At 38.3% G+C, this 18,071-nt stretch overlaps 1 pseudogene; it reads right to left on the reverse strand.

Moving 5' to 3' along the window:
• Nucleotides 1-8,429: 8,429 nt before the first annotated feature.
• Nucleotides 8,430-18,071, reverse strand: part of LOC127645428 (SHC SH2 domain-binding protein 1 homolog A-like) — a 28,104-nt pseudogene continuing 18,462 nt past the window's right edge.

Consider the following 18,071-nt stretch of genomic DNA (forward strand, 5'->3'; position numbering starts at 1 on the left):
ACGATCGACAGGGGAATGGAGAAACAGCAGGGTTTAAATACACAGGAGACATGATGATGACAAACGACAATCAGGTGAGAACAATGACATAGGGCTGGCAGTGATGAGGGCCAGGAATCATGGGAATTGGAGTTTTTGACAAAGACTAGTGAAACACAGGGCAGACAACAAGGGAATCGTGACAATTTCCTAATATCTCTATATATATTCAGTATTAACTTATTTTAATTTTATAATTATGTATTCTTTGTTACTTGTCAACATCAGAATTTTACATAGAAAACCCAAACTCTTACTCTTTTGATTGTTCAACAGCTTCCCAAAATCTTTAACCTTTTTATTTCTTATCGGTTTTATCACTATGAACAGTTTTATTTTAATTATAATTTACATTCATATGCATTTTTATAGGCACGATAACAACACATAACCCAATTTAACATTCTCAGATTCAATTTCCTTTAAAGAGTTGAACAATTAAATGTATTTACATACCTAATTATCTTTTCTTCACCGTCAATATATTTGTGTGTACACACAACCACACCCACACAAAATTTTGATTTAATTGAGTGCCTTATTATATGCCTAATATCATCTTATTTAAGATTGTCTCTATGATTCCTTTCCCTTTTCATTCTGAAAGAGGAAAGGAAAGTTAGTTTCGATAATGACATCATTCTGCATGTACACTGCTTTTGCTCTAGACACAGAAATACACAAAAAACACTGAACATTCTTGAGGCTCTGAAGCTGGAGCCATCAACAAAACATCTGATCTGGTATGTTGAGAGGCTTATCAGGTAAACCTGTCCTCTTGTCTAATTGTCACCACCATCCTCTATAGAGAGGATGTATGATCAGTTTAGCATGGTACACCACTTCAAAAATTGACATGGTCAGAAAAAAACTTTTTATCAAAGACAATTCAAATTCATTCTATTATTCTTAAGTTTAATAACTTTAAGGCCACGCCTGTCATGGAGTTATTATTTCTGAATAATACAATTTCACAGTTTACTTTTTTCAATTTCAGACGTGTTATTCTCAATTTACAAAGAGAAAGTGGAGTCTGGCTCCTAACTTGGATCCTCATTCCTTTTGTCCTCTCTGGATTTTCTTCTCAGCTATCACAGGTTCACGCTGGCTCCAACACAACTTCAAATCTTCTCGGCTGAAGTAAACTCTGTGACGGCTCAAGAGAGAAAAACCTTGAACTCCTGGCTCTGGCTCCACAAATGTTATGGAAATTCTAAATACTGACCCTAGTAGGCCTAAGTCCCTAAATCACTTGCCTAACTTTGCTGGTCTCCTAGTTCCCGAGATCGCTGGCACTTCCTAAGCACATTACAACTCGGTTTCCACCTGAGAGGTTGGCAGAGTCCTGCCCCCAGACAATACTCAGTCCATTTTTAACATTAAGATATTAACCTAATGTGGCAACCACAAGGACAAAGAACACCACCCTGGGAATTTCACCCAGAGAATATTATCCACGCACAGGTTCCCCACTAGAGACAGGAAGACATGGAGACACGGGTATTTATGCAAAGTACAAAAAAGTTTATTATAATTTATAATAAAAACCCGGACACAGAAAGGCGACAAGCCTCAAACAATCAAATACAAAGTTCACAGAAAGACAGCTGCGGCCTATATTTAGTAGGTGCCCTCGCAAAGGATATATTTTGTTCCCCTCAAACGCACTACACACTCACGCTCACAGCACAAGAGCCCCAGTGAAGTGATCAGTCACGGCACACGGTGTAAACACCACCACCAAAACAGGGAGAGGAACGGTCAATTGCCCAAGCAAAAAGGGCCGCAGCTCCTAAAAAAACACACACTCTCCACACCACACGCATACAACAAAGAGAAGAAAAAAAACTGGTTTACAAGCTAGCAGGTGGATGGACAAAAACAAGTTCATCCACCAATAGGCCCAATCCAATAAAGAAAAACAATTAATAATGCAAATAACCAAATTCAGTAGTCTTTAACCAAAAAAACAAAACAAGAGAAATTAATGAAATACACAAATCAAGACGCTTCAAATGAATAAAACAATCAATTTACAAATATGATAGTTACCAAAAAGACAATTATAAAAATAAAGCAGAAGAAAAACAACCTATAACAAAACCTTAAATAAGCAAAGCATCCAATGAGGAAGTACGTGTAAGCACTGCAGAGAATATGAAGGTGTAATTTGAGCACAGCAGTATCAAAACAACCTATAACAAAACAGCAGTGACACTGCACGGACTGTAGTTCTCCTGAAATTCACACAAATGATTAAAAGTCAATCTAGATCTACATATATATTTTAACAGAAATTAGATGGTGACCTACCATAGCTGCGGGTTCAGATACCCAAAAGGACATCCTTTTAATGGTTCACCACAGTCACCATTCACACGTCAAATCTCAAACTAAAAAGACAACGCAGGCGAGTTGCTACTTGACCAGTTGCTACACTTTAACAACAATCAATTAAAACCTGTCATACCCGCTTTGTGAAGGGCACAGACACCCGCACAACAGCCATCCAGAGGAAACCAAAACCACGTTAGTAGTGGGACACAATGGGTCGCAGCATCAAAATGGTCCGCTCGAAACGGTCACAGTAGCATGCGGCACGAAATAAAGCAGGCGAGAGTTCACAGAAGACGCGCTCGGAGCGGTCAGAGCAGCGTACAGCACCAAACAAAAAGGCGAGAACTCACCGAAGAGGCGCCCAAGCCTAAATACAAGCGCAGATTAATGACGTCACAGAACCTACTTAAATGCGGACAGGTGGGCTTCTAGCTCATTATGCCACACTAACAAGATACAATCTACTCAGCGGGCACACACAATTATAAATAAAGAATATCACGTCTAAACCACACGTCTTAATCCAATCATCAACATTTTTCAACTAGTCAAGTTCTCCTAGGTCAAGCGTTTAAGGGATGTGCATGAACTGGGGAAATATCACCAAATTAACACCTTAGCAGAACAAAAACATTAGTGCTTTTCATCATAATTTTTAGTTGATCTAAAAGAAGTCTTGTATTTGTAAGTAAGCCTTTAGACTTTACACTTGGTTCAGTAGCTTTGGTCCAAACCAGAGTTCGAACCGTGATAAGATTGGGTCATCAACTTGAGCATCACATGAGTACTAGTGGCAGCAATTTAGCCCTTTAGCTTGGTAACAAGGAGATCATGCCAGTTTCACTATGTTATTGTCCCAGCAAAATTTGAAAGCCCTTACTCTTCTCCTAAATTCTTTTTTTTTTAATTGTAAAGAAAACTATATAAAGAGCTAGTTTGAAAAAAATAAGCTCTTTTTGTGTAAATATGTACAAGCATTTTTTGTTTAAAAAAAAATATTCTAAATCCTAATGAGCCCACAAAGTAAACATGGAGCAAAATTTTAAATATAAAGTATAAAAAGAGTTAAACAATAAAGCATGTCCTTGCATGCTTTCCATTGAGAAGGCTTCAGTATAAGAATGTACCAAAGCTGCCCTTGCCATTGTGCTTGAATTGATTTCCATGAATGGAAATTAACATTTCCTGGGAGAATAGATTCTGATCAGCCTGCATAGACTCTAGTGGCTTCATTCGGCATTCCTGAAGACTGTGTTTCTTGACCGATGTGGCAACCAACTCTTGCTTGATGGCATCATTACCTTCAGTAAAGTCTGGTGGGCCAGAGCTGTCACATATTCCCTGTTGTCTTTTGTTTTTGTGCTTTTAAGTTTAAATTCTTGTTTAGTTCCTGTTTCCTGTTAGTATTTGTAGTCCTTGTAGTGTCATTTTATGATTGTTTTCCTGTGATTGTTTCCACAAGTGTTCCTCATTTCCTTGTTTGTTCCCTTGTATGTGTGTTGTCATGTTCTGTGCCAGGTTTCCTGTATTATATTATATTCTGAGTTACCTTGTTTATCTTTTGTTTTATTAAAGCTGCACTTGGATCCTCATTCTTTGCCTGCCTCATCACAGAAGAACTGAACCAAGATGGATCTAGCAGCCGTCAGAATTCTCCACCTCGAGCTATTCTTTGCATTCAGGGTGGTCCCACAAACCTCTACAGGGTTTTTCCACTTCGAGCTTCTGTCTGGATGCCAGCCCTGCAGGGTGCTTGACGTCATATGGGAGGTGTTGGAGGAAGGACCTTCCCAAAGCAAAAATGAAATTCAGTATGTCCTAGATCTTCTAGCAAAGCTACACACTCTGGGTCAGTTCTCAAAACAAAATTTGCTCCAATCTCAAGAGACACAAAGCCGGCTCAAAAATAGGGGGTGCCCAACTGTGGAAATTTGCACCAGGAGACAAAGTACTTGTATTACTCCCCACATCAAGGTTACACCGTGAGTCTGGGATCTTGATTATGAGGTTAAACGAACAGATTTACCACCTCAACCTCCTTAAATTATGGAGAGAGACGGTCCCCATGTCCATGGCGATGGTAGTTACAGAGAGGGCGGAGCTCAGGCTGGAGGTGAAGTTCAAAGTCGATCCATATACCCAGGTCCATTGTGGAGACCACCTCTCACCGTCCCAGCTCACGGAGGTGGCCAAGTTGCAAAAATAATTTGTGGACGTGCTTTCTCTTCTTGCCGGTCGTACTAACCTCATACAACACCATATCAAGAGTGATTGTGCATAGTCGGCCATACTGCATACCCGAACATATGAAAAAAATGATTTGGGATGAATTGGAGGCAATGCTCGAGATGGGGGTAATAGAAGAATTGCACAGTGATTGGGCTAGCCTGGTTGTTCTTGTACCTAAGAGTGACGGGTCAGTCCGGTTCTGTGTAGATTACCGGAAAGTCAATGAGGTGTCTAAATTGGACGCATACCCAATTGATGAACTGCTAAATTTTTCTCAACATTGGAATTAACAATGGGATATTGGCAGATCCCCTTACCTCCATCATCCAGAGAGAAAACTGCGTTTTCCACACCGTTTGGATTACACCAATTCGTCACTCTTCCATTTGGTTTGTTCTGGTTTGTTGATCCTGTGGCTGCATGCTGCTGCCTACTTGGATGACATTATTATACAGAAGTGACTGGCAGAGTCAATTTCAGAATCTAAGATCCGTTCTGAGGTCACAGAGACTCGCGGCAAACCCGAAAAAGTGCGCAGTTGGGCAGGTGGAAGTACGGAATCTGGGCTTCCACTTGGGTCATGGGCAGTTATGGCCCCAAATTGATAAGATTGCAGAGATAGTGACCTGCCCACGTCCCAAGTCCAAAAAGGAGTTGAGCCAGTTCATGGCACTGGCTGGCTATTAGAGAAGGTTTGTGCCTAATTTTTCTGATGTCACCAGCCCCTTGACAATTCTCACTAAAAAGGAGGCGCCAGACCCAGTCCAGTGGAACAATGGACACTCCTACATGCTCCTAACTTCTCTCTCCCTTTCATTTTAGAGACAGGTGCATCAGAGAGGGGGTTGGGGGCTGTGCTCTCGCAGTAGGTGGAGGCGGTGGTAAATCAGTTGCAAGCCCTACAGCACGATTGAGAAAGAGTGTCTTGCCATCAAGTGGCCAGTCCTAACCCTCCACTATTACCTGCTGGGGCAGGCCTTCGTCCTCTGCTTAGTGCCTTTTCATCAAGTGGCCAGTCCTAACCGTCCACTATTACCTGCTGGGGCAGGCCATCATCCTCTACTCGGATCATGCCCTGCTTCAGTAGCTCCATCACATGAAGGCGTGCATCACTTGTTGGTACCTGGCACTTCAGCCCTTCAAATTTAAGGTGGTCCACAGACCAGGGCTGCAGATGGTTGTGGCTGAGTTCCTCTCCAGGAATGGAGGGGTTAGCAGGCTGGATGGGGCCCGGGCCTGAGTCGGGCGTTGGGAGTATGTGGAACATATCGTGGTCATGTGTCTGTGACTGGGGAGAGAGAAAGTGGTAAGGGCCTTCACCTGATGATTACTGATATTAAAGATAGGTATTAAAAGGCCACCTGAGCGACATACTGGGAGAGAGACCAGAGACGCTATGTGTGTTCTAAATACAATGTTGTGATGCTGAAAACCAATACTTTGTAATGAAGCTGAAGACATCTGCATTAAAAGTTGACTCACGGGGACTGTGAAACCGGCTCCCATGTCCTTCATAACCAAACCCCTCTACAGTGTATTTTTTTCTTTACTCACTGCAATGGGACACTTGCTATTTTTTCAGAGGCAAAATAACAAAATAAATAAAATGAAAAAATAATCATTAAAAAAAAACAATATTTTCTTTCTAATTTGTTTTAAATTTAATTCAACTGCTCTCATACACATCTAAAATGACCATTTGAATACAAATCACAAATGAGATAAAAGATTACCAATGATGGGTGGACCTTACCTGGAGATTATAGGCAGCATGTTAGTCTCAGTCACCATTTATTTTCATTGAATGGAAAAAAGATGCAATGAAAGTGAATGGTTACCAAGGCAAAAAACAACCTTTTTTTCCCCCACAGAGGAAAGAAAGCCGTACAGCTTTAGACCAACAAAAGGTTGAGTAAATTACAATATTTTCATTTTTGGGTGAGCTACAGTATGACTTCATAAATCAAATAAGAACTACAATGCAGGCTATAAGAGCAAACACCTTTGCTCAAGCAACTCCTTTACTGACTGCAGTAATCGGAAACCATCTCACCTGCATAATAACAAATGCATTATATTTTAAATGTAATTAAGAGGGAAACAGGCTCTGCATGTTCCAAACAAACTCTGAAAGAAAACCCATACCCATGCAGATTAAAGTCTTTCAAACTGCACTCCTTTTCACCACTTTTCTCATATAAAAGGTGGGAGTTCAGTCCAGCAGAGAGAACGACTACGCAAATGCATTCATTAGACAAAAGCAGGCGGTGGGAACATAAAGGAAGCAGTGGGAGAAATGGAGTGTACTTTTATTTTAAACAGAGATGCATTCTGCTTAATTCAGAAATTAAGCACCCTCCCTTCACAGCCGCCCTTCACTGAACATAAAGCACATCTCCATTCTTTCCTCTTCTCCTATATGAATTTGGCTGGAAGAGGAGAAAAAAAGCTATTCCTGTTGAAGAGAGATACCGTGGGGAAGGCAGTCATTATGGACAGGCCTTCCAACACACCCAGGGGGGTATTTTAAACAAACATTTTATGCAACCGAATATATTTTCACACATATTACTGCAGGAAAAAGTAGAGCAATTCTTGCACAGGCAGAATGATTCCTGCAGGCTCCTTCATGAGCTATATAGGCATGCAGTGTATGCAGGCATGCATGTAACCATTTAGAGTAATGGGAAGTACAGTCGTGACCCATTTCATTTTTGGCAAAGATGATGTGTGAGGGGAAAGAACAGCAAGGTTACAATATATCTCACACAAGAAACCAAAGACATAAAGCAGACAATAAACATATTTAACTATGTAACATTGCGGACTGGACTCTGATGCCAATATTCCAATATCAGTATGTTTGAAATGTATTATTTGCAGCAAAACTGTTAACAAGCTGAAGGCCCTTTCAGTGTATTCTCCAAGAAATTACAATAATTAGGGCTCTATTTTTGTGACCATTCAATAATTTTGTCCAAATCATTCAACCCTAGAAGTAAAGCATATTTCAAGTGGGTGAGACATGGGCGAGCAGGACATTCCAAGAGCTAACAGTCCCAGAAAGGCTGATAGAGAATACAACACATGTATGAGTCGACAACATGGTCACAGAGCAGGGGATGCATTACATACAGCCTACTTACACTACCTGGGGCTGTATTCATTTATAATGACATTGCTTGACAATAAATGTTATATTTAAAAGGACACCGATGGTACAATAACTGAAGAGAGACCTCAGAATTAAATTGCTCTTGGCCATGCCCATTAACATGTTGAGCACACGATTTAACAAACCCATTTGCACCTATACTTAGCGCATGCTTGCACCAAAATATAAAATCTTCATGACCATACCCACTGACTGTGTGCATCACATTTTAAATAGTACTGCTCTTAAAATTGGGCCCTTAATCTTTTTCAAAACACAAAAATTCAAGGAAAGGTTTACCAAGAAATTCTCATCATTAATCTCTCTCCATAACTGTAAACTGTTACCTTATTGTGACTGAAATTGAAGTTGCCATTCACTAATAATCTTGCCCTTTCATGACCTATTAGCTCAAGAACTTTATTTGTAAATTGATTTGGACAGAAGTGTCTTCTACATTAACAAATGTATTAATGTAAATGTCCATCAAGTTGAACTCAAAAACCAGATCAGTCTGATTCAAGGACCAGATCAACTGTTTTTCACACAAAACTATCATATGGTTTCTAAAGACTTGGAATTTAGCACACAAGTCATATTAACTACTATCATTGTGGTTACGTGTATGCGTGTGTTTTTTAAGCTTGACAGATTTTTCACAATTCTCCTTCAGTATTACATGGAAAAAACAGCATACTATAAATTTGTAATGCCATGGGTGTGAATGAATAATGACATCATTTTCATTGTTGGGCAAACTATTTCTTGGTTACAGCCACTTGTGTGCACAAAAACCAGAGCAGATGTTACCATTTCTATTTCTTATTTTAAAAACAAGTCCTCCCCAGACAAGTACTTTCTCACAACTGGCCTTAATGAACTGGCTTCTGTTGTTAATTTTAGCAAATACCCTGCTGCTGTGTGAACTAAGGTGACATGAGCAGACAGAAGACCAGAAGGGCACCTGCGGCATTGGGCTCTCCAGGCAGATCTGCCATGGTGGCATCACCTGGCTTGACCAAGATACCACCGTAGCCCTGATTGGTGTGGATCACGATATTCACCATAGTGTTTTTTTGGCATGATGTCCAGCTTGTCTGCAAAATCCTGCCAAAGGGGAAGCAGAAGGAGGTAAACACAGCAATCCTACAGAAACGAACATGTGCACAGACATACACACATACTCATATTACCTTTTTGGGCTGTGCAACATGACGAAAAATAAAAGACTGAGGTTGGGGAGGCTAGCCCCATGTACACAAACACACAAAGCTTTAGTAAGGTAGATCAAATCCAATTATTCCGCAAGCGGTAATTCAAAAAATATCCTTTTGGGATGCCTCTAAATGTGTCTACATTTGAGTGTGTGTTTGCTGTGCTGAAAAATCAAATTTAGTCCGAGGTGAGATAACAACCTAATATACAAATATAATCCAATTGAATAAAAAGACCATTATGTGATCTCAAATCAGTGTCCAGAGGCCATTATGATGCATCCCATAAAACAGTGATTCTCAACTGGCGAGTTTGTTCTTAAAGGGTCAGAGACAGCAGGTAAATTACAATGTCAAATGTAATCAATAAGTGCTACTAACGCACCATATATTCTTGGTAGAGGCAAACCAATTTAGGCAGAACATGGGCAGGTTGCATCTCATGCCCTCATCCTCAAATACCATGAACAGAAAGAACACAAGGTTCAAGAAAATATGACACAGGCAACATCATAAACAATGTTAACACAAAAATGAAAAGTATGTCATCATTTACTCACCCTTATGTTTTTCCAAACTGTATGACTTTTTTTCTTCCATGGAAGACAAAAGGAGATATTTGGCAGTATATAAGTCTCAGTCACCTTTCACTTTCATTTCACCTCATTTCATTACAATGAAAATGAATAACTGAGGATGCCATTCTGCCTAACATCTCATTTTGTGTTTCACGGAAGAAAGAAAGTCATAAAAGTTTTAAACACTATCAGGGTAAGTACATTTCATTTTTGGGTGAACTATCCCTTTCAATACAAGTTGACCTCAAGGGAGGATAAATATGATTTGTGTCTACCACAGCGTGTTCTGAAAAATCCCTGACAGGTTGAAACCAGCATGAAACTATCAATTCAGTTTTATAAAATAGCAATTGTTTGTACTATATTGATTCACTGCTTGATTGCAAATTGGGTCTTAAAACAAAACCATCTGAGAACCACTGCCATAATGCTTCTGCACATCAAACATTTTCTCAAGTGAAGCTGATTTTTAAAGAGATTTTAACCTCAGATTTAAAACAGCTTCCAAAAAGTTGTGTCTCTACAACAGCAGAGTTTTAATAGGTTTTTCTAACATTTCTTCTGAGCTGTGGTGTACTGAACTCTTGTGACACGTCTTAGAGTTATAACCATCAAAGATGCCCCATGGTGGCTGGTGAAGTCCCATTCCACTAACACACTAAAGAGGTAAAACTTCCCTGGAGGACATCTAAAACCCTGCATTAATCCACCAAATCATTTATAGGATAATCTAACAGCTCTACAGTATGGCAGTGTTGGGTCTGGTGAAACACTTGCTGTTGCCTGGGTAACCATTTGCAGTACTGGAGCCAGGCAGGCTAATCTATGGGCGTTTAGAAGAGCCGAAGCTCATCCATCTTCCTCACCTTAATCAGGATCCCGTCCATACAGTGATGGATGCTGTTGCCCACCAGACTGCATACACTGCCAGGGTAGATCTCCAAACCAGCCCCCTAAAGGAAGCACAAAGTGACCATCAAAATGATAATGACATTAGTCTATAAAGAAGTGGCTCTTTAGTAAATGGCTGGTGGTAATTCAATCAAAAGATCACTGCTGGCTAGTACTTCTGCTAAGACATTTTACACCTGTATCACATACTATAATCGCGACTGTAAAGGCTAGCAATAAATGAGCAAGCAATAAATTACACTGATAAGACCTATTTGAAAAGGGGATGAATTAAAGTGATAGTTCACCCAAGAATGAAAATTCTGTCATCATTTGTTCACCTTCATGTCATTCCACATTTTTATGATTTACTTTCTTCGAAAAGTTTGTAATATTAGGACTGCACGATTTGGACAAAACGTTATATTGTGATTACTTTGAAAAAATTGCAACTGCTATATGAACTGCAATATGATGCACTACTAAGTGATTCCTTTTAACCAAAATTTGATGTAAAGTTTTGCAAGTTTAAAGTTTAAAAAATGAGTCCTCTTCACTTCAGCCACAAAGAAACGTCTTCTTCGTATTCATATTGTACCTGTCAACTGTGTCCACTTTTTGATAGGGTCATAGCTCACTATTTATCATTATGATTTTTTGGAACACTTCTTTTTCAGTTGATACCAATCACCAATATTTTATTCGGTTAAGATTCAGTGAAATCGGTGCCTTTTGCATCCCTAACAAATTATCAGTTCTAAAGTTGCTTTAACAACAAATAAATTTGTAATTTAAAAAAACGTAATGTTACTTTAGATCATATGCATAAATATAAGACCAAGTAAAAGCCAATAAAATATAATTTTAAATAATTAAAATCACATATTACATGCAATGGGTAAGGATTTTAGCCTGTCCCTCACTATGGTTGTTCTTATTCAACAGGACTTCTAATTTGTGCAATGTTGGTAAAATTATAAAATTTTCACAGTTTTATATTGTCTTAAGTGTAATCTCATTGTTAAGCAATGGTTTTGACATAAATAGATATATTTTCGTAGAAATATAAGTCATTTTATCATTGTCCCCTAATTTCATATCAGTCCTGTTACTATCACCAAAAACCCCCTATAAAATAATGGTACAAACCAGAAGTGACATCGTTTCAAGGAAGTGACATCATTTAGATTAAGTGGATTCCACAGTGTAAGCAAGGGTAAGTTTCTCTCTTCTTAATTGTCCTATTTTTCATGTTTTATCAGGGTTGTTAGAGAGGGGTCGGCATACAACATCAGTCCTGTTACCGTTTTTTAAAGTGTACATATAAACAATTATTTATTAATCTTAATATTATCAATATCTAGAAGTAATAACCTTTCAGATTGCATACCATGTGCCTTTCTGACATTGACCTGTTAGCTATAAATTAGCATCAAATCATCAGTCATGTTACCATCAGTCCTGTTACTATCCCAGAGCAATAGGGAGCATTGATTCTAGCCCAGCTTCATAACTCAGTCATAGATGGTGTATTTGTTATTTGCAGGGGAAAACATTAAAATGCAATTTAAGGATTAGGACAACAACTAAGGGATATAGACATTTATAAAGGTTATTTTGTGTGTTATTGAGCTAAAAGCAGGGACATTTGAGTCAACAGCATATGAGCATCAACATATTTTAATTTGCTATACACTTTTACATTTGTTAGTAACATGCCAATATCTGCAGCCGAGAAGCAACGGCGCTATCGCGCTCATAGAGACCAGGATCCAGAAAGGAGAGAACGGTATCTTCTATGGGAAAAAAAGAAATATAAGAGAGACCGAGAACAAGGAAAGAAAAAAAGCATAGAAGAATGCAATGAGGTAGAAAAGGTGTTGAAGAGAAGGAGATGGAGAGCAGACCAGGCAAAGACCAGTGCAGCAAAAAAGGCTACTGCAGTTGTAGTCAACAGCCTTTCCACACCTCCAGGGAGCTCCAGGAAAAATAACTTCCCTGCTGTTACGGCTGGAAAAAGAGCTGAAAAAGGAACGCAAACAGAAGGAGAAATTTAAGAAAAGATGCCAACGTCTGAAGAAACGACAAATGTCCCCAAGGTCAAAGATAAACCACGAGCTGCGAGGTTCACCTACACTAGTAAGGAATGTCTCCTTTTCCATGCGTCCCTTACCAGTGACCTCAGAGCACGCTACCAAAATGCCACTGGCGAAAAGGAAAGGCAGATGATTGCGAAAATATGTGCCGGGGTAAAATTATCCAGAAGTACAGGCTGAGGAAGTATGCAGAGGCAGCATTGGGTTTCTCAAAAAAAAGGCGGAGAATGTCTACCAAAGAACCCCTGGCATTTCAACGCAAAGGAAACGCACGAATTGGAGAGACAATTAAGACCTGCGTGAGACAATATTTCGAACGTGATGATGTGAGCCGATTGACAACTGGGAAAAAGCAGACTAAAACAAAAAGTAAATTGAAAAAGCAAAAACGATTCCTCCTTGACACGATGCGGAATGCTCACAGGAAATTCTTGGCCGAATACCCCGAGAGAATAATTTTGTATTCTTTGTTTTGTCACCTGCGACCTTTTTGGGTGGTCAGTCCAAGTCTGGCAGATAGGGAGACATGTCTGTGTAAGACACACGAGAATCTTACCTTCATAGTGAATAAGCTCCACCAACACAAGCTTGTCTCACACTGCAACCTCGAAGAGCTAGTGAAAGAAATTGTGTGTGACTCACAAAGAAACGAGTGCATGTATGGTGAGTGTGAGACATGCAAACTCACCAACTTTCCACTGAAGGCCCCTTACACACCAGAAACCATGGTCTCTATATGTCCAAAGATGATTTGTTTTAATAAAGCGATGTTTTCTTCTATGATTGTATTTTTCTATATAATTCTAGATTACCTCCCATATGGAAGCAGATTGTCATGGCCTAATGTTCCATAGGTAACTAGTACGTTTATGCAAGTAAATAAGTTCATAACTCTTGTCTATAATGCATGCAATTAACTGCAATGACAAACAATAGGCGACTAAACACACTCTCGGCTATTGAGAGCTCAGTCCTGTTACTATCATTCATTTGATATTTTAAAAGATAAATGACATTTGACAGTCAAACAGATCTTACCATAGTAACCTGCACTATATTGCATTTTGGACAAGACCCTTTTTTAAATAAATATCTTGTCAAAGTATACATATTTCTTAATTGTAATGTGATTTTGTCCCTGAAATAGGACATTTTCAGTAATCTGAATGGCAATTATGATGTAAAACAGAATTGTTTTAAATATGACATAATCTGAATGAAAAGAGGGACCAAAATACTACTTATATATGTGCAAACTGTTGCATATTTGTAATTGGAAGTATTATATATAGTAACACTTTAGTCAGTAACAGGACTGAGGAAAATATCAAAACATGAAATAAATAAACAGTCATAAAATAATAAATTGCATAGCTTGAGATGGCCCAACACAATTTCTTGTCATGTTAAGATGTCTTGATTCAATGGGTATTGAAAAAAATCTGTTTGAAACAATTATATTTTCCAAATTTTTTAAGTTGAAAAGGCACCGATTTCATGGAATGCCAATCATTTATCCTTTTATCAGTAGCTCAGTCATTTCTGGTTATATGTAAGCTTTCTGCTCAATTCTTTCTGCTTTCTGTTAACTGAATTTCACTGTTGCTAATCCCATAGTTGCCTAGTTTTTGAGACAAAAATAATGTAGGTTGGTTAAATGAAAATCAAATAAACAAACACAAAAATATTTTTTATATTTTTATAGTTTTTATAGTTTTTTAATAGGCCTTAAAAACAAGTAGGCTTACACAAAATATTCTCTACTGTATATTAGGATAGATAGCCCTAAGAAGAACAAGGCTTGGTGTCAAATTGAATTGATTAACCTTAATGTTAAAGTTTTGGTTATTTAATGACCTTTCTCACCAAAGAAGACGCGATTATGAGAGGTGAATCGCCAACAAATGGCCTTTGCAAATAGAAAGCGACGCAAATGACCACCGTTATCATATTTGTGCCTTTACTATAGGAGGTGCTAAACAACAAGCAATTTTACCCTGGTAGAGTAGGTGGGGCAAAGCACCTTTCAGCTGGTCTGCCTTCCGTCTATGACAGATGAGAAGAAGTACTTTACAAGCAGATCGAAAAAAGAAAATGTATTTCTCTACAAGCTGCAGCAGTGATGAAGTGTTTGTTGTTGATTTGCTCAATGAGAAAAAAAAACATATGAGACACTTCACGAACTATTTCAGTTCACCTGCTGGACAAGTTGACTGGCGGTATTATTATGTGCATACAGTCTAAGGGGTTATTACGAAAAAAAAAACAGTTAAAACCAAAGACTGTATACAAAGATGGATGATGCGTCTCCACTTCCTCCCAAAAGTTAAGCCAAAATATCCCATAAACAGGAGCTGCAATCTTGAGCTGATGATGTCATCTGAAGCCAGAGTCTGTGCAGTAGTGATCGTGGGGGTGGAGCCTCAGCATCTTTAGACAGAGTATAATTCAGATTTTTACCATATGATTTTCTAAAATAAAAAATAATTAGTTACTCCTACTGCGATGGACTGGCGACCTGTCCAGGGTGTCCCCCGCCTTTCGCCCAATGTTAGCTGGGATGGGCTCCAGCCCCCTGCGACCCTGTACACAGGATAAGCGGTTGACGATGGATGGATGGATGGATAGTTACTCCTAACTACCGATCGCCTGCTTTTTCCCCATAGCTAGCATTAGACTGCTTGTTGTCTTAGCTAGCTAGGACATTAATCTACTGATTAGCTTACAAAGCACAAATTTAACTTACAGGAAAATAATGGCAATGATCCATCAGATCCCTTGGGTCGGTTAGTACAGTTTACTGCAGAACAACTAATGTTGTCGGTTTGAAACAATCACAGTTATGGAAAGTTAAAAGTTAAAGTTAACGCTTTGTTTCCTTCCGACTTTCCCAAAAAGAAGACTGCATGTGTCTCCACAACAACATCACTCAGAGAAACTGTCAATTACAGCTGTCAATCGTGACCCCCTTTTTATAACTAATTAAAACCAAACTTATCAGAAACATTTACAGTTGAACAGACATCAACGTGAAAAGAACTACCTAAAATTACAGAAACCATCTTTGGGAAAAATTTATTTGAGGTGTACTTTGATTGTTTTAGGAGGGAGGGAGTTTAGCGGTACTGTTCTGGGGAACACCTGTGTGATACACCGATAAAAGAGCTTTCTACTAAGATTTTTATCCCCGAGAAAATAAGCAAGCAAGCAAGCAAGGTAAAATATTAAATACAAAAAAATTGCGTGTACTGACAGTTCCCACAGTTGTCTGATTTGTGCACACGAATTTAAACTAGGATAACATTTGCACGTAAATATTAGCGGTTAAAAAAAAAAAAAGGCTTGAACTATGCTAGTGTTGTATTTAACAAAAGGCTTAACCGAATTAAAATTTATATTTTTTATGTAATATATTTAATATATGGAAAAGGGAGTGATAGCTGTATAAGCAACAGAGAAATGTGGAGAACGTGTTCAAATCTTAACTAGTGTTATGAGGGTGTCTTCCATTAGCAAACAGAAACAGCATAGATATTCATTATGGTCAAAATTGCATTTATATGATCTTTTTTATCAGTATTTCTTGTGAAGAGACTGCTAGCAATATGTACAGCTGTAAGGATTGTAGCCACCTTACTGCCAGTTTTAAAATATTTTTTGCCCATGCAAAAATCCATAGAAACTTGGCTAACTACCGGTTTTCATGTGGCATAGAACCCTGTCCTAGCAATTTCAGGACATTTTCTGCATTAAAGTCCCATATGCACAGAAATGTCACACACATGCTGTGTCACAGAAACAAGATATGTTTCTGCATAGTGGTAACCACAAATGCAGTGTTGAAGGATCTGATTATGGGGCTGATAATTTGTCCTTGTTGTGCATTCATTTAAGATTACACATACGGATTGGCAAAAAAGTAACTTGTCCTTTTGAGGGATGCTCAACATATTTTAGAGTGAGGTCATCCTTTGCGACATTGGAATTCATACAACGGTAAGTACCTCTCTTTGTTTATCTACATTTTACTGTTAAGTTTATCACACATGTTTAGTTGTTATTTTAATTGAATCGTAAAAATATACTTTTTCACTACTTTGTTACTGTAACTATCAATTTTTATCTTGTGGAATACAGCACCTATACAGTCCTGATCACCAAACCATGGCACACACTGTCATATCACAATGCGGACGGACCATGTGACCATGGTTCGGTGATTAGAGTAGAGTGCATCTAATGTTACTGTCATTTCACAACAATATTTACTCAAAAAATAAGATTGTTTAGCATCTGAGTCATTTTTCACACATGTCAATAAATACATTTGTTGACAGTTAATATATGTATCCTAATATTGATAATGTATTAAATGTGTTTTCCATCATTTTATTTTTTTTCCCCCCATTCATTTTCTGTTGCCTAAAGATTCTCTATGAGGATAAATTCAGAGGATGGAACAAAATGCACCGCAAAAACCAGAGTGAGTCGTAAGACAGGAGAAATGGTGAAGAGGAAGACGACAATCATCAACAACATCAACAGGAGTGTCATCCTTCCTTCGCCAGCTAACAGAATTTGAGTGGAGGAACTTGGATTAGGTAAGACCACTGATCAATAATAAAGAACTGGATTGCTCATGACGTAATTAAAGTGAAGCCACCGCGCCACCATATTGCTATGCCTAAACATTCTATTGACTTAATTTTTAAGTTATTTATTTAGACTTGGGAAAATGTCCTTATTAAAAATGCGAGCGAGTTCTGTTCATCTTCATTACAGTAAATAATATCAGGACATCTCAACATATGTATTGCAAATGTAAAAAATTTTATTCTGAATACAGATTAAAGTCTGCGCATACAATTTAATTCGCTTTGTACAGTTATTCACTGTGGTTATGTAATTGTTATGTGTTAGATAATATTGTTTTATCAGTATACAGTAACTTAAAGTATATGATTCAACAGTGTTTTAAACATTGGTAAAATTAACATTTACATTTACATTACATTACATTTATGCATTTGGCAGACGCTTTTATCCAAAGCGACTTACGGTGCATTTATTACAGGGACAATCCCCCCTGATCAACCTGGATTAAGTGTCTTGCTCAAGGACACAATGGTGGTGGCTGTGGGGATCGAACCAGCAACCTTCTGATTACCAGTTATGTGCTTTAGTCCACTACACCACCACCACATTTAATATAAAAATAACAGTTAAAGGGTTAGTTCACACCAAAATGATAATTATCCCATAATTTACTCTCAAGCCATCCTAGTTATATATGACTTTCTTCTTTCAGCCAAACACAATCTGAGTTATATTAAAAAATATCCTGGCTCTTCCAAGCTTTATAATGGGAGTGAATGGTACCTTAGATTTTGAAGCCCATCCATCATAGAAGTAATCCATATAGCTCCAGGGGATTAATATAGGCCTTCTGAAGTGATGTGTTTTTATAAGAAAAATATCCATATTTATAACTTTATAAACTATAATCACTGTCTTCCTCTATCCTCTTGTAACC

Source organism: Xyrauchen texanus, chromosome 1, assembly GCF_025860055.1.
Source record: "Xyrauchen texanus isolate HMW12.3.18 chromosome 1, RBS_HiC_50CHRs, whole genome shotgun sequence".
Classification (NCBI taxonomy): Eukaryota; Metazoa; Chordata; class Actinopteri; order Cypriniformes; family Catostomidae; genus Xyrauchen; species Xyrauchen texanus.